This window comes from Podarcis vaucheri, assembly GCF_965113315.1.
Source record: "Podarcis vaucheri genome assembly, chromosome: 14".
Lineage (NCBI taxonomy): Eukaryota > Metazoa > Chordata > Lepidosauria > Squamata > Lacertidae > Podarcis > Podarcis vaucheri.
This window is the reverse complement of record NC_138752.1, coordinates 1,605,179-1,622,529: the sequence shown is the minus strand read 5'-3', so window position 1 is coordinate 1,622,529 and position 17,351 is coordinate 1,605,179.

The following is a 17,351-nucleotide window of genomic DNA, read 5'->3' as shown; positions in this document are numbered from 1 at the left end:
GGAGGGAGGAGTCTCCTGCCCCAGGCTCTTTATTCAAGCAAAACTGAAGCAAATTCTAATTCCCTGTTTCCCTGTCTTCTTGATGTACTGGTTTTTATATTGTGTACTTCAGGAGGACCCGTGTGTGGCTGTCTGGGGACTTTGAGGGATGCTCTTTACATGTCTTCTTCAATCAAATGATTGTGGAGATGGAATCCTCCCATCATTTGTTTCGTTTAAATGGAAACACCTCTAAGGCATGCAAAGTTGAATACTGAACTTTTTCGGTCAGACTCTCATGCAGCTCTCAGGGTCACATTTGTCAAGAACAAGGTGTGAAATGCATACAGTGAATGCTAATTGCATTATGTTTCTGAGAAGATCTGCTTAGCAACTTCCTTTCAAAAGAAGGCCCAGGGACTTTCGTGAGTGAATTTGTCACAGCAGATACTGAATTTCTTCTTGTTGAAAACATAGAGAATACACCAGAAAGATGAAAGGTACATCAGCTTCTGCTACTGCCCCTCTCCCCCGCCCCCCAAAATGGTAGAAGTGCATATGGTGGAGCTACAAAGCTGCCCTCCCAATACCTAAAAACATAGAATGGTAGAGCTGGAAGGGACCTCCAGGGTCATCTAGTCCAGCCCTCTGCAATGCAGGAATCTCAGCTAAATCACCAGCATGACAGCTGCTTGCTTGGGCAGAACAAGGGTGGGAGTGGGACATGAGCTTGAGGCTGCATGGATGCCCTGAAGGGAGTGCTGGAACCATTTAATGCGCTGGCCTTGCCTCTGCCCTGCTCCACCCCAGCCTTGACGAGGGAGCTGCTACTTATCATTTAAAAGAGGAGTGGGGGTGCTGGACCTGTTTGTTTGTTTTTAACTGAATGTTAATAACAAACAGGTGGGTTTCAGAAAAAAAGAAATGACAGAAAATATAGTTTCAAAATGTTAAGTTGTCACATTTGCCAATAAGGAAATAGAGGATCCAGCTTCGCCATTTACCTTTTGCTCTGCTCTTTCCAGGCACAGTTCCATGCCTTAATGCTTTGTGTCCAAATGCCCCACCCCTTTTTTATCCTTCAGAGCTTTCCCTGTGAAAACCTGCACTTTAAAGCTGAATCAGAGCAAACGGCTACTCGGGTTTTTGCTGTTTGCTCTGATTCAGCAGGCAAAGAGCAAAAAAGCACAAAAAAGCACTTGGACACAAAGCTTCAAAGTGTAGAGGAAAGGTGGGTGTGGCTAAGCCCTGAGCCAAGAATAAAGCATACCAAAAGTGAGAGGATGTCTTGTCTATGGTTAGAAAGTCATTACCAGTAAAGTGTCATTCTCCGGTGTAGATTGAAATAAATCCAAAAAATATATAATGAATTCAAAAACAAGATGAAATGATAACCTTGCACTGTACTCAGTCCAGACATAGACACATAGACCTGTGGTAGCTGATGCTCAGATCTGCACAGAATTCAGTGGCGAAATGGAGGAAGATATGAATAATGAAATCTTCGTATGAATGAACTTCCTGGGTGGGGGTGGGGTGAGGGAATAAAGATAATTTATCACAGCAAAGTTCACCTTGTATATTACTCATTTTTCATTGGCTAATACCTGAACTTCTCCACCCTCCACCCTCCACCCTCTCCCCACTCATCTGTTCATTACTCTGGAAACATCATGCCATGTTACGGGACATGTTTTACATTCCATGTTTGGGTACCAGGCACCCATTTGGGGCGAATAGGTTCAGCCACCTATTGAGATATTGTCCCCAAACTCATCACAAGGCTTCCTGAGGTGAGGGCAGCAGTCTTTATTTAGATGCCAGGGGCCATTATGAATCAATATTTCAGAGGAAAATGTGACTTTGGCATGGCATCAAATGATTTTTTTGGTGTATGGATTCTACACATTACTATGCAGCACTAGTTGTGCGTATTAGTGAAATTCTTCTTCTTCTTCTTCTTCTTCTTCTTCTTCTTCTCCTCCTCTTCTTTTCTTCTTCTTCTTCTTCTTTGGCAATCCCTCGTAGCCGAGTAAGATTGTCTTCCATAAACACGGTTTTAACAATGAGTCCATAAGTGACTGTGGAGGCTAATTCTGGATCCACACATCCTTCCATAGTGGTGTTAGGGAATGGGAGGGGGCATATGAATAGAATCTTACTCCTGAGTAAGCGATGTAGAGCCTGAGGCGATGACAGGGAGACAGTGCTCCTGAAGGTAGGAGTCTATCAATTGATGAAGATGGTCATCCAAATGTCATAGACCAAATGGAGCAAACAGCACGCAGACCTAGTGGTGGGAGGAAAAAATCCTTAAATAAGAGACACGGGGGAATGATTAATGGACTTCAATATCTGTACACTAATGCGCAAAGCATGGGAAATAAAGAAGATGAGCTTGAGCTCTTGGTACAGCAAACTAACTATGACATAATAGGCATCACTGAAACCTGGTGGGATAAGTCCCACGACTGGAATGTAATAATGGAGGGATACAATATATTTCAGAGAAACAGACCAGACAAGAAAGGAGGAGGAGTGGCGTTATATGTCAGGGATGTGTATACCTGTCAGAGCTGCCCGAGGTCCCAGCTCACAAAGGACCAACGCCGGTTCGTTGTTATATACAAAAGTCTTTATTGAAGTTCAGTTCTGCTTTCACAGCCGCAGCGCGCAGCTCTACGTCCGAAACTCTAGACCGCTGAAGCTCCGTCTGAATCTCCTCCCCCCAGACACCAGTTTAAGACTCTGGCCTTGCTCCACCTCTTCCTTTGCTCTTTCCTCCTCTGGTTCCGCCCGTCCGCTGGTGTCTTGCCGCTCCTAGACTCTTCTGATGCTGAGTCCCCTGAATCTTCCCCCTGCCTCCGGCGGGCTTTAGGACCTGGTTCCCAATCCGGGTTTTCTGCTGTCTCACATGCCTGTACATTCGAACTTGGCGCGCGCGCCCAGCCGGCAACCTTCCTCCTGACCGTTACACTGCTCCTGTCACTGCTTCCCCCTTCGGGGGGGCTAGCTGGACCTGACCTCCCCTCCGTTCCCCCACTTTCCGATAGAGGCATGGTCAGCCCTGACTCATCTTCTCTCCCTGCTGGAGGAGACGCTGGCCCTGACACATGGGACTCTTCCCCCCCACTACGCTCTGGTGGGGAAGCTGGTCCTGATCTCCCGCTGCTGCTTTGGGAGTCCCCGCTGGCCCCTTGTTTCTGGTGCGTCCCCCCTGGGACCCCCCCTTGCCCTGACCATCGGCACCTCCTTCTGGGAATCTTCCGATCCGCTGGAGAAGCTCATGGAATCTCTCGGGTCACTGTCATACTCCCCTACGCTGCCCTCAGATTCTTCCCCTTCGCTCTCCATTTCCTTCCTCCCCTGTGCCTCTGTTCCTGAGCCCCTGACAATACCTGTGAAGAGATCCAAGATTTAGAACCTCAAAGCCAAAGTGAGAGCATTTGGGTCAAAATTAAGGGAGAGAAGAATAACAGAGATCTCATTGTGGGAGTTTATTATAGATCCCCAAGCCAAACGGAGGACATAGATCATGCCTTCCTGGAACAGATGGCCAAGCATGCAAAAGGAAGGGAGGTAGTAGTAATGGGGGACTTCAATTACCCAGATATTTGTTGGATGTCAAACTCAGCCAAGAGCATAAGGTCAAACAGATTCCTCACTGGCCTTGCAGACAACTTCATTGTCCAGAAAGTGGGAGAAGCAACAAGAGGAACAGCCATTTTAGACCTGGTCCTAACCAATGTTGATGACCTGATTAGTGGGGTAGAAGTGGAAGGATCATTAGGCACGAGTGATCATGCTCTTCTGAAGTTTACTATACAGCGGAAAGAAGCAGCCAAGCATACTAAGACTCAATTTCTTGACTTTAAGAAAGCCGACGTCATAAAACTTAGGGAAGTGCTAGGTGAGATCCCATGGACAGTAATACTAAAAGGAAAGGGAGTTCATGATGGCTGGGAGTTTGTTAAGAGGGAGATAGTAAAAGCATAACTTCAGGCAATACCAATGAGACGGAAACATGGAAGGTGCCTAAAGAAGCCAGGGTGGCTATCTAAAGAACCTTTAACTGAGTTAAGATTAAAAAAGGATGTGTACAAAAAATGGAAAAGGGGGGAAACTACCAAAGAGGAATTCAAACAAATAGCCAGCACGTGTAGACACAAAGTCAGAAAAGCTAAAGCACAGAATGAACTCAGGCTTGCTAGAGAGGTTAAAAGCAACAAAAAAGGCTTCTATGGGTATGTCTGTAGCAAAAGGAAGAACAAAGAAACAGTGGGGTCACTCAGAGGAGAAGATGGTGAAATGCAAACAGGGGACACAGAAAGGGCTGAACTCCTCAATGCCTACTTTGCCTCAGTCTTCTCCGATAAAGAAAACAATGCCCGACCTGAAGAATTTGGAGCAAATGATTCAGCAGAGGAAACACAGCCCAGAATAACTAAGGAGATAGTACAAGAATACTTGGCTAGTTTAGATGTATTCAAGTCTCCAGGGCCAGATGAACTGCATCCAAGAGTATTAAAAGAACTGGCAGATGTGATCTCAGAACCACTGGCAGTCATCTTTGAGAATTCCTGGAGAACAGGCGAAGTCCCAGCAGACTGGAGGAGGGCAAATGTTGTCCCTATTTTCAAAAAGGGGAAAAGAGAGGACCCAAATAATTACCGCCCAGTCAGTCTGACATCAATACCAGGGAAGATTCTGGAGCAGATCATTAAGCAAACAGTCTGTGAGCACCTAGAAAGGAATGCTGTGATCACCAATAGTCAGCATGGATTTCTGAAAAATAAGTCATGTCAGACTAACCTGATGTCGTTTTTTGACAGAATTACAAGCCTGGTAGATGAAGGGAACACAGTGGATGTAGCCTACCTTGATTTCAGCAAGGCATTTGACAAGGTGCCCCATGATATTCTTGAAAAGAAGCTGGTAAAATGCGGTCTTGACTATGCTACCACCCAGTGGATTTGTAACTGGCTGACTGACCAAACCCAAAGGGTGCTCATCAATGGTTCCTCTTCATCCTGGAGAAGAGTGACTAGTGGGGTGCCACAGGGTTCTGTCTTGGGCCCGGTCTTATTCAACATAGAATCATAGAATCATAGAGTTGGAAGAGACCACAAGGGCCATCCAGAGAAGCGGACACGGAGCAATGGATCCAAATTACAAGAAAGAAGATTCCACCTAAACATTAGGAAGAACTTCCTGACAGTAAGAGCTGTTCGACAATGGAATTTGCTGCCAAGGAGTGTGGTGGAGTCTCCTTCTTTGGAGGTCTTTAAGCAGAGGCTTGACAACCATATGTCAGGAGTGCTCTGATGGTGTTTCCTGCTTGGCAGGGGGTTGGACTCGATGGCCCTTGTGGTCTATTCCAACTCTATGATTCTATGATTCTATGAATCATGCCATTTGCAAACTATATGCTGGGATAAGATAGGAACTTTTAAAATTCCTTGTCACCCCGTTCTCGGGGTTCAATTCCTCTTTGAACCTGTTGCACAATAAACTTTGATCTACAGCTTTTTGCTCTGGTTGGTGGCTGGACTCCTTCTTTGTTCCGCAGGGACGCATGGGCTTAGCCCGATGAGCTGGGTGGCTGAGCAGCCTCGCACCCTGATTTTTTTCATAACATTGGGAACATTGGTTTCTGGGCGGGAATTGATCACAGTGTGGATTTGCCAAGCATGCCTTCCTCTTAGCACGTTTCTCCCTTGCATCCTGAGTTCGAGTGTCTTCAAAGCCCAGGACACCTTTGGTAAAGGCTGTTCTCCAATTGGAGAACAGTTCCCAGATTTGTTCCCAGAGTTTCCTGTGAAGCAGATTTGTTTATTTATTCGGAAAATTGCTTACACAAATGCATACATTCAGAGAAATGTGCGTGAAAATGCATAAGATTTCTGTATAGCTAACAAAAAAAAACCAAGTTGATGCAGAAATGGGACAAACTGAAATAAAGATTGGAGAAATTTAAAACTGAGAGAAACTGAAATTTGTTTGTCCCTAAAACCTACCATCAGCTGCTGGTCAAGTGTGGAAGGCATAGCTGAAAGGGCTTTTGACATGGCAAAGTAAGTCGTGGCATTACCACGTTCCGAACCATGCAGCTTTTTGATAAAATGAAGCCTTGTTTGCAGGATTTTATTATCCCTTGAGTACTCATACATTTCCACATAATCTTAAAGTGATGTGTGGCAAGTCAAGTCCCACAGCCACAGCCAGAAACCCTACTTTATTGATTTTGTTTAGGATTTTTTCTGTCTCCAGTACTGTACTAACTAATCTATGACAGAGCGCGCTCTCTCCCCACCCCCTCCCCATCATAATCTTTCTGCCGGATAAAATATTTTCTGCTGATAGGAAACAGTTGGTTTATTAAAGGGAAGATCAATATGAATTTTCTCTAGCATGACATCCCACCATTTATGAGCCTGTGATTTGTGCATTTATTTAGTTTGCTTTATCAACTGCCAAAGATAAATCACCTATTCATCTCTTTTCTTTCTGTGTCTTTGTAATTGCATTGTAATGGGGAAGGAGAGCTGGAAATAATGCCAATATATTTCACATCTGGCAACCATGAGTCCCTTTGGTTTCAGATAGTACATGGGTAGATGAACCTAAAAAGCCTGGGACAGAAATTTTCACAGTCCTCTGGTGGCTCTGGTGGCTCATTTACCAGCAGTAATGTACTGTATTTAGCGTTAACTCTGGAAGTGTAGACTCAATTCTGACCAAACTCACCCTCCTTGTGCATATTTTGCTCTCCCCCCCCTTTGAAAATGGAGAGATTTGCCTGTCTCCAGTCTGCAGGGACCTCACCTGTTCCCTAAGAATTCTCAAAGATTAGACTGAGGTTCCCAGATAACATCCCTTGGATGCAGCTTATCAGGCCCTGGTGATTTGAATTCATTTAAATTAGCTAAGTGTTTCCTTACTACCTCTTTTCCAATCTTGGGCTGCAGCTTCTTCCTTCCATCATTTATTCTCTTATCTCCAGGCTGGGCATCACTTTCCTTTTGAGTAAAGACAGAGGCAAGGTAGGTTTTGAGCATTTCTGCCTCCCTCTGCCCCCAGTAGCATTTCTCCATCTTCTACAGGCAGCGGATCTACCACTTGCTTGTTCTTCCTCTTGCTTTGCATATAGCCAAAGAAACCTTCATTATTATTTTTTACCTCTCTTGCAAGCCGGAGCGCATTCTGAGCTTTAGCCCACCTGACATTCACCCTGCAACTGTTGGCTACTGGTTCCTATTCCTCCCATGTGATGATTATGTATTGGCTCTTTTGCATGTGATGTAAATTATTTAAAATGTGACACGTCATGCAGAAGGCAAAAGCATGACTAGGTCAATGAATTTTTTAAAAATGCCAGATGGCAGGGCACATCAAAATGTAAATTTCCTCAAAGATCCCACTCATGTGTTAACTCAAAACTGGTTACCTTTGCAAGCTCTATTAAAAAGAAGAAACCTTCACAGAATGATTAATCTCTCTTGAGAGGCAGAGAGAGGGGTCTATTGTGCATGATAAATATATATTTTCTATGAGGGTGTTGTTCATGTATCCAGGAATTTTTAGTTGATTAATCATCTAGATACACAGGTGGGTTGGGGTTGATAAGTCCATTAAGACCAGGATTTGAAACTGCCTTGCTACATCACTGCCATTGGCCCAGTATTGCCTGCTCTGACTGGTCTTTCCCATCACCTGCCACCTGACCCAGCTGACCATGCAGAAGATCAGACCCACCACCTTGAATGTGCAAAGGACGTGCTTTACTTCTGAGCTCCTCTCCATTCATCCCCCTCTCCATCCCACATGTTACATTCCTGCACCTGCCCTTTCCTCCTCCAAATACTTATTTTGCTTAAAAGCCCTAGAGAGGTGGCAGGTGATTCTTATACTTGCCACTTGACAATGCTCAGATGATCACTTTCTCCACAGAACTATGCACTACAGTCATTTTAAACATCCCCCAATTTCTTCTGTGGGCTTTCAAATGCATGTTGGGTTTAATCCACATTTCAGGAGGTTCATTTATTCAATAATACAGTTTGAATAGACTTTTCTTATTTCCCTTCAGAAAAGAGGAAAGATCTTTTTTCTAGGAAACATCTCTGAAAAGATTCTTTAATTATGAAGCATTAATCCATATTTGCTACCACCATCATCACCCCAGTGTCAGATTAGGAATTGTAAAAGAATTGCTAAGAAGGCACCAAGAGTAACGGCTTTGCCTTCTGCCTCCTTTCAAAGTGCTCCATTAGTTCACCCTGATGCTCATGCAAGTAACTTCTCTTTTTAAAGGGCATTCGTTGCCAATGAAGTCTTACGTTGGTTGGAGAGTGATTCTCCTAGGGAGATAAAGTTGCAGGATTTATGTGTGGGAGAGGGGGTGGGGGCGAATTTGTGTGAATAAGCAAATACATCTTTGCATTGCTGGGTTTTAAAATAACAATATAGCAACAAGATTTGCAGGATTCACCAGTGACATTGTCTCACTTGGTCACCAACCTGACCCACAGTAGGGGGCATACCCTCAATCTGATTTTTGCTTTGGTGTTGAGGTTAATGGTCTGGAAATAGGGAGGGTTTCGGTGACCCCATTGTCATGGACAGACCACTTCCAGTTGACGTTTGGGCTAACAGTACCAACTTTCCCCTGTGTGGATGGGAGACCTGTCAGGGTGGTCTGTCGTTGGAGACTTATGAACTCCAACGGATTCCTGAATGCTCTGGGGGATTTTCCAGCAGATACAACTAGTGATCCTGCCCAGATCCTGCCTTGCTATGGAACAGCAAGATGTGGAGGACCATAGATGCGGTTGCACTGTGGAGCTACATGTGATGAAACACACTAGGGTGCAGGTGACGGAAGTAACACTATGAAGATGACCAAACACATGCTAGAGCCCATACGGGTACCTACTGAATGGCAAGAAGAGGGTCTTCTTCATTTCTTCCATCCATTGGCCAGTGAAGCTCTTCAGGGTGTCAACAAGTATATCAGAAGATGGCGCATGGGACACCTCTATGATTTGCTTCCTGGGCACTTTGAGGACAGAGTCATTTGTCTCTACAGAGAGTGAGATACTAAAACTGATGCAGCCCCAAATGAGCTGTCCAGTCCATTCCATAGGTCAGGTGGCTTGAGAAAGTAAGTTTGCCATCTGTTCAAAATTTGCCAGAGACTGGACTTTCGGTGCTTCCTGCCATAATGGAGGCAGCCCCCATGTTAGCAGAGACTGACAGCGGATCGCAAACAAGGATGAATGAGGGTAATTGTCCTTGCAAGCCCCCTCCAGGGTCGAGGGGGGTGAGCTTCACTCGCAGATCTTCTGATACCTGACCCTCGTCCCGACACGGAGACAGGATGCAGGAGGCACTGAGTGCAAAGCAATTTGCTTATTGGTAACCCTCCAACACAGCCATTATAGGCAGGGGTTCTTCTGTTTATTGGAAAGAAACTGGATCTAATTAACAGACATGTACTGGACTAATGAGACAAGATAATCTACTAAATGAATCAGCCACTGAGCGGCAACATTTTGATCTGGAGAGAAGAAGATTTTCTTCATAATGAAGTGCGGTATGTTGGGGGAGGGGAGCCTTTACCCTGTCTTTTTATATACCATGTTTGCTGCTTTAGTGATTTGGCAAACCTCCTCCTGAGAGTTAATGGAGTGATAAAAAGCAAGAGGAAATCACTGAGAACAAGATAATATTTATGGATTATTACAAAATATATGGAACCGTGAGATAATATTGATATGGTTAAAGCATCAAGCTCCTAATGAATCACAATGAGGGTTTTGAAGATCTACCATAGCTTTGCTGGGATGCCAGTTTGTTAGCTGCTGAATGTGGGATGAGAAAGATAAGCTGGAGAACTACCCGGGGTTATGGCGGGATGCCAGACCTTTTGTTAGGCTTTGACAAACAAGATGGCGTTTGACACGGAAAAATGCAACACTTGTGAGCAAAGAAGAGAAGAGAGAGAAAAAGTGGAAGCAGAGAGCCGTATATGGATTACAACATGAAGAATGAAGAAATAAAGGGAAAATAAACATCTCACAAAGAAATTTGCAGGACATAAACTCCTCTTGCAGAAATAAAATTTATTAAATATGCAGTTACAAATGAAAGTCATGGAACTAGTGGTTGTAAAATAAAGAATCAAGATCAGAGCTGTTCTAATTGGAATAATCAAGACTATGGAATCAGAAAGAAATAATAACTTTGTACCCTTCAATCCAGCACATGGGAAGTCACCCAAAATTGTTTAATTTGTTATTTGCATAATTGGCTGTTTACAATTACAATTACAATTACAATTGCATTGTAATTTGGTATTGTGATAATGTGGCTATTTTGGATCATTGTACGAAATTAATTCATTCCAGAGGTCCGTTCTTAACCTGAAACTGTTCTTAACCTGAGGTACCACTTTAGCTAATGGGGCATCCCTCTGCCGCCGCTCAATTTCTGTTCTCATCCTGAGGTAAAGTTCAAAGTGTTTGTAACCCGAAGTGTTTGTAACCTGAAGTGTTTGTAACCTGAGGTACCACTGTAATTAAAAATTAATAGAAGTTGTTATACAAAATTTGCCAGAGACTGCTAATGTTTGGTACCAGATCCAATCTCCAGAATCTCCAAATATTGCCAAGAAAAATCCCTGTCTGAAACTCTGGACAGCCACCATCAGTCACTGTAGACAATATTGCGCTTGGTGGACTTGGTTTAAGGCAGCTTCCAAAGTTCCTATGAGATGCTACACGCGATGCTTTCTATTTAAAAGAACAAGAAAGCAAACAGGGCAACCCTGTGCCTGCTTCCATTGAAGCAACTTGCACTGGGGTCAGTACGATTTACTCCCATCTGGGCATCGGATGTTGCAGCCATATCCTCACAAGATGCTTTCAGATACAGTGGTGCCCCGCAAGACGAACGCCTCGCAAGACGGAAAACTCGCTAGACGAAAGGGTTTTCCGTTTTTTGAGCTGCTTCGCAAGGCGAATTTCCCTATGGGCTTGCTTTGCAAGACGAAAAATGAAAACGTCTTGCAAGTTTGTTTCCTTTTTCTTAACATCGTTAATACAGTAGCGACTTGACTTCAAGGAGCAACTCATAGAACGTGTGTGGTAGCCTTTTTTGAGGTTTTTGAAGACTTTGGTGATTTTTGAAGCTTTTCCAAAACTTCTTTTAAACTTTTAAAACTTTTTTTGGGGGGGTTGGATTTTGGGTTGGGGTGTTTGGAATTCAAGGACTTGGTGTTGGGGAGGGGTTTGCAAGAATCTGGAAGCTTGTGTGTTTTTCCCCTGCATTTTTATGATTTTCTGTGACCATTGGGCCACTCTGCTGTTTTTTTAAAAAAAATCTGGATTTGAATTTCTGTGTGGTGGGCGGCTGGGGGAACAGTTGGGGAGGGGGGTTCTTCAGCAAGAAGCAAAAAGTGGAAGAGGAACCTTCTTTGAGTTGTCCCCCAGAGTCTTAGAAAATGTACTGTACACTTTGTTGATTTTTAAATGTTTTTCTGTCATGTTTAGAAACTTAATTTATTGTTCCTTCAGTTTTTGAAATGCTCTTTACAGTATGTGTGACTTTAAAGAGCACTTAATAAACTCTTGTTGTACCAAATTTGGCTTTGTTTGGACTTTTTTTTGACCATAGGAACACATTAATTGAATTTCAATGAATTTCCTATGGGATTTCGTGCTTCGCAAGACGAAAAATTCGCTAGACGAAAAAACTCGCGGAATGAATTAATTTCGTCTTGCGAGACACCACTGTACCGATATTACTTGGGAGGGTACATCAGTGCCTGTAAAAGGAATGAAAATACTGAGTGCAGTCAGAGTCAATCCACATTCGTTACTGTGAGTTATTATAAGCATCCAGTAAGGGAAACTAATCCATTTTGAGTTTCACAGTCTGTGTGTGTTTTGTCATTCAGAGCCCTGATTATATACTTTCCTGGTTTTGACAATAAATGTTCCCTTAGTGAACAGTCAAAGAAGCCTGTGATACCATAAATAAATTCATGTCTTTGGAAGTATTTATTGTGTATGGCAAACTAAGTAGCTGATTTAAATTCACAAAACTAGCAACCTGTTTTATTATTTCTCTCTCCACCCCCCACCCCCAACTGCTCATCTCAGTGCATTGCAAAATTATTATTGCATCTGTCAGGGGCTCAGGGACAGAGGCACAGGGGAGAGAGGAGATGGAGAGCGAAGGGGAGGGATCTGAGGGCAGCATAGGGGAGTATGACAGTGACCCGAGAGATTCCATGAGCTTCTCCAGCGAATCAGAAGATTCCCAGAAGGAGGCGCCGATGGTCAGGGCGAGGGGGGTCCCAGGGGGGACACACCAGAAACAGGGGGCCAGCGGGGACTCCCAAAGCAGCAGCTGGAGATCAGGACCAGCTTCCCCACCAGAGCAGAGTGGGGGGGAAGAGGCCCAGGTGTCAGGTCCAGCTAGCCCCCCCGAAGGGGGAAGCAGTGACAGGAGCAGTGAAACGGTCAGAAGGAAGGTTACCGGTTGGGCGCGCGCGCCAAGTTCAAATGTACAGGCGTGTGGGACAGCAGAAAGCCCGGATCGGGAACCAGGTCCTAAAGCCCGCTGGAGGCAGGGGGAAGACTCAGGGGATTCAGCGTCAGAAGAGTCTAGGAAGGGCGAAATCCCAGCTGACAGGCGGACCCAGCGGAGGAAAGAGCAAAGGAAGAGGTGGAGCAAGGCTAGAGTCTTAAACTGGTGTATGGGGGGAGGAGACTCAGACGGAGCTTCAGCGGTCTAGAGTTTCAGACGTAGAGCTGCACGCTGCTGATGTGAAAGACAAACTGAACTGCAATAAAGACTTTTGTATATAACAACGAAGTGGCGTTGGTCCTTTGTGAGCTGGGACCTAGGGCAGCTCTGACAGCATCCTATGAAGGGAAGCCCATTTTTAAATTTCTATTATTCAAGCCTATGTAGACTCTGCTGCAGGGACAGGCAACCATTCTCAGGCACATTCACCTCCATGCAACCCCACAAGGGCAACAGGCGCATGGTGGGCATAGTTAAACTGCAGCAGTGCAAAGTTAAAACTATGGAACTCACTGCCACAAGAGGCGGTGATGGCCACCAATTCAGATGGCTTTATAAGAGGATTGGACAAATTAATGGAGAAGAGGGATCAGTCCATGCTAGGAAGCAGCAATGCATCTGAATGGCAGTTGCTGAAGACCACAGGAGGGGAGGGGGCTTGGCGGTTCCCTGTGGAAGCATCTGGCTGGCCCCTGTGAGAAGAGGATGCTGGGCTAGATCGGCCCTTGGCCTCATCCAGGAGGCTCTCCTTACGCTCCTGGTCCTGCAGCCAGCAGGTGGGCTTAGCAAAATGGAAGGGCCCTCTAACTCAGCCGTCAGATGAAACGAGTGAATAGTAAGAGAACCCATACAAGTAACGCTGACACAACCCCCCCCCCCCAGTAGAATAATAGAAGCATAACCTCCCAACCCCACCCCATTCACTATTCCCCCCCCTCTGCCCCCTTTCTCCTTTTTCCTACTTGTTTAAATCAATTCATGAACCAAGAACTTATACATTGACCACTAATAATGGAACATAAGTTGTAGATATTTTTCCACATTTATTATGCTATTTTTGTGATATACAAATGACATGAGAAAACTTGGTATACTTATTTGCATAACATTATTCTTGTTTATAAAACCCAATTAAAAAAAAAAAGCTCTTTTTTTCAGCAAGCTCCCAGTTCATTTCCTTCTTTGACTCTTCTCATTCTCCCTGTTCTTAGCACTTCTGCCTATCATACCTTTCCCCCTCAGGGCACCAAAATTCTTCATAAAATTTAATTAAGGCTTCATAATGCTCCATACAAGATAACCCAAGTTTATTTTTACAAAAACCTTTAGGATGAAAGACTCAATGTGCTGAGTCAAAGGGGAATAGCCCTTTCTCTGTGAGGAGGCCACAGATACGGAGACGCCAGGCTAATCAACATGCCTGCAAAGCCTCAGTCAAAGCCTTGCTGGTATCCTGCCTGCCTGCCCCACATCGCTGGCTGCGTATTGTCACTCCAATCTGACACTTGCAGGAGTTGGTCTCACAGTAAACCTTTGCTCATCTCCAGCCGCAGGAGAAATGTGGGTGTCTCAGCCGTGCCAAAGGGACTGGAACCTCGGGAAGATGGGAGAAGCCTTGGATTCAGCTGTGGAACACTGCGAGTGCTTGCATTCTTGTTAAATGTGCAGGGACTACCTCACCTGTTCTCCATGTGCTCACTTGCTTTTTCAAGGTACCCTCTAAAGTTACATGTATAATAACATTTTTTCAAGTTAAAATTATAACAACCATTTCACATTATTAAACATGAGTCATCATCTGTTGAATTATCTCTGACAAGACAAATAACGCCATTATCATTGATATTTTCCCTCCGCAAATATGCTTTTAAAAGAACAAATAAGTTTAAATGAAATAACCTCTTTTTGACATTGATAAATAGGGAATAAACAAAGGAGAGAAAGTCTTGGCTGTGTTTGCTATGTCCTTCCTTTTTTATCGTAATCTCTGCTATTATTTCCTTTTGCTAACCTGCTGTCTGAATGACCCTGAATAACATATCCCCGTGGTTTTTGTGTTACACAAAAGAGTAAATCAAAACAGGTGGACCTCTGATGGACAACCCAATTTGCCTGCTGCCTGAAATCAGTTCTTCAAACACCATGAGGCTTCCTATTATGCATTGCTATCTTCCTTTCTCTCTCTCACTCTCCTTGCTTTGCTCCACTAAGGTTGGTGGACAATTTTGTGGTACGTGTATAAGCTGACGTGGTTGGATTCCTGGAGAAGGGGGGAGAGGGTGCCTGGAGGATATATATACTGCCTGAAATTTCTCATTTCTTTGGACTTGCTGTGGACTGACCATGCAATTGCCTTCTGCTATCCGGAGAGCAGAATAAACTCTTTCTCTGAACCAAACCTCGGTGTCATTTGACTTCCTTCCTCCCGTCTGAGAGCAACGCTCACCAACCAATCGGTAAAGTCCAATAAGGCTACATTTCAATTTTGTTAGTTGCTCTGAGCCCGGTTTCAGCTGGGGAGGGCGGGATATATATATATATATAATTGTTAGTATTTATTAAGTGGGGAAATGGTTGTGAGAGCTGTCTGGTGTTGAATTCAGTCAGTTTCAAATATATAATTGAATTTGGTGCTCAACTTGTATTGGATGTAGGATTTTGAAATTCTGAATCCATTGACATTGTTGGAATGAACTGTATCTGAGGCAACTATCACGCTATAAACAACCACCAACACTTCAATCCTATGTACAGTTATTAATGGGACATATTATTTCATCCCATCAGGGTTCCTTCCTGTTTGTTTCCTGCTTAATTTTCTTAATGTTCAGCCGAACTTCCTGGACTGTTCAGTTGGTTGGAGCAGGTGCTGATACATTTGATTCCCATATGGGACAGCTGCATATTCCTGTATTTAAGGGAGTTGAACTAGATGATTCTCAGGGTCCCTTCCAGTTTTACAGTTCTATTATCCTAAGTGCCCTCCTTTCTTTCTAATTTGAGAACAAGTGGAAGGGTCAGTATTTTATTTTATTAAACATGGATTGATTTTTTATAATAATAAAAAACACCAATGATCATAGAGCTTGGGGAAAAGAATAAACCCCCCCCCCAAAAAAAAAGCTGTCTGAGAACAAATTGGTAGACTTCTGCTGTGCATGTGTGTGTGTGCAGCACACTAAATTTAGAAAACAATTACTTTCACCTGCTTTTGTCTCTATTCTTATAGAGAATCCATGGTCAAAACTGAAACAGAGCAATCTTTATTCTGGATGAGTCCTTCCAGAACCCTTTGCCTCTGGCCCCCTGCTGGCATGCAGCCCCACAACTTCCGCCTGGGGGAATGGGACCCTTGACAGCAAAAGGCTGCCCATTCTTAAGGAAGGGCTCGACGGCTGAGCGTATTGCATGCAGAAGGTCTCTGGCTGAGTCCCTGGCATCCCCAGGCAGAACTGGGAGAGAACCCTGCCTGAAACCCCGAAGAGCGGCTGCCACTCCGTGTGGAAAGTGCTGGGCTAGTTGGATCAAAGATCAGACTCACTAGAAGGCCACTTGCTACATGTTCCTATGTTATCATAGAGCAATAAACCCTATTAGTTTAATTTTTAAACTAATCAGGATATCTATCAGAGATGCAGCCAACCTTTTACAGACATCAATTTTCACAAATGAATGAATTTTCAAATAAAGTTCTGGAAAGTTTATAAATTTTGGCTACATTGTGTTCTGACATTTTAATTTCATGAAAGTATTTCTGATACCTTTTTGTTATAATAGCTTCCCTCTAAAAAAAGTGTTAAAATGTCTTCTAATCCTCAAAATAGCAATCAGTGTCAAGGGTTCCCGAATTGAAATATCCCTGACTGTATTTAAGAGATGATATAATAAAGGAAAGCAGTATATTCATGGTCTGCAAGCTGGCTGAACCACAGAGACACTGATAATTCCCTAAGTTTTGGAGAAAGTTGCATTATTCATCAGGTGGCTGATAATGAGCTCACATTACTTGAAACTTTGCATCTGTTTATAAGCCACATTGCACTTTATGAGACTTATCATGATACTCAGGGCGGCTCTTCAGTACAGAGCCCTGGGCCTGACCTCTGATTGTCTAACATACGCTACCACAACGCAAATAATGAATTCCTCACTATGGAGATAAAAGTGTGGTGCAGAGTATATTTTTTCAGTTATAAAAAGTTCTTTGTTGCCAAGCTAATAAAATGTGATAGCTCCCCCACTCCCAAGATTCTCTCGGTAATTTTAAAATTTTATGAATGCTCGGATGTCTGAAAAGGAATTAAATGGAAATTGTGAAAAAGGAATCGGATGTGCTTTGTGTACCAATCAGCTGTTTTTCATAGCTGGGAGGATCTGGTTTAGGGCTCTGAATGCAGACGTGAAATGAAGATTCATCAGCTTCTGATGTTGCTACGGCCACTCAAAAGCAGCATAAGTGACTGCACCATAGAACTTGAGCTAAAGAGACTTCACCTTAGATTGGCCTCCCCTACCCAATGTCCTCCAGCGGTTGTTGAACTGCAACCCCATAATCCCAGACCACTGGCTAATCTGGATGAGGCCAATGGAGCTGGCAGTCCAACAACATCTGGAGTTGGGGAAAGCTGGGTGAGATGCCATTCAAGAAAGGACTTACAAAAGTTGACAGATTTAGCAATGGTTGTTTAGCAATGCCTTATCCAATGTTCTCTGCTAATCATAGAATCATAGAGTTGGAAGAGACCACAAGGGCCATCGAGTCCAACCCCCTGCCAAGC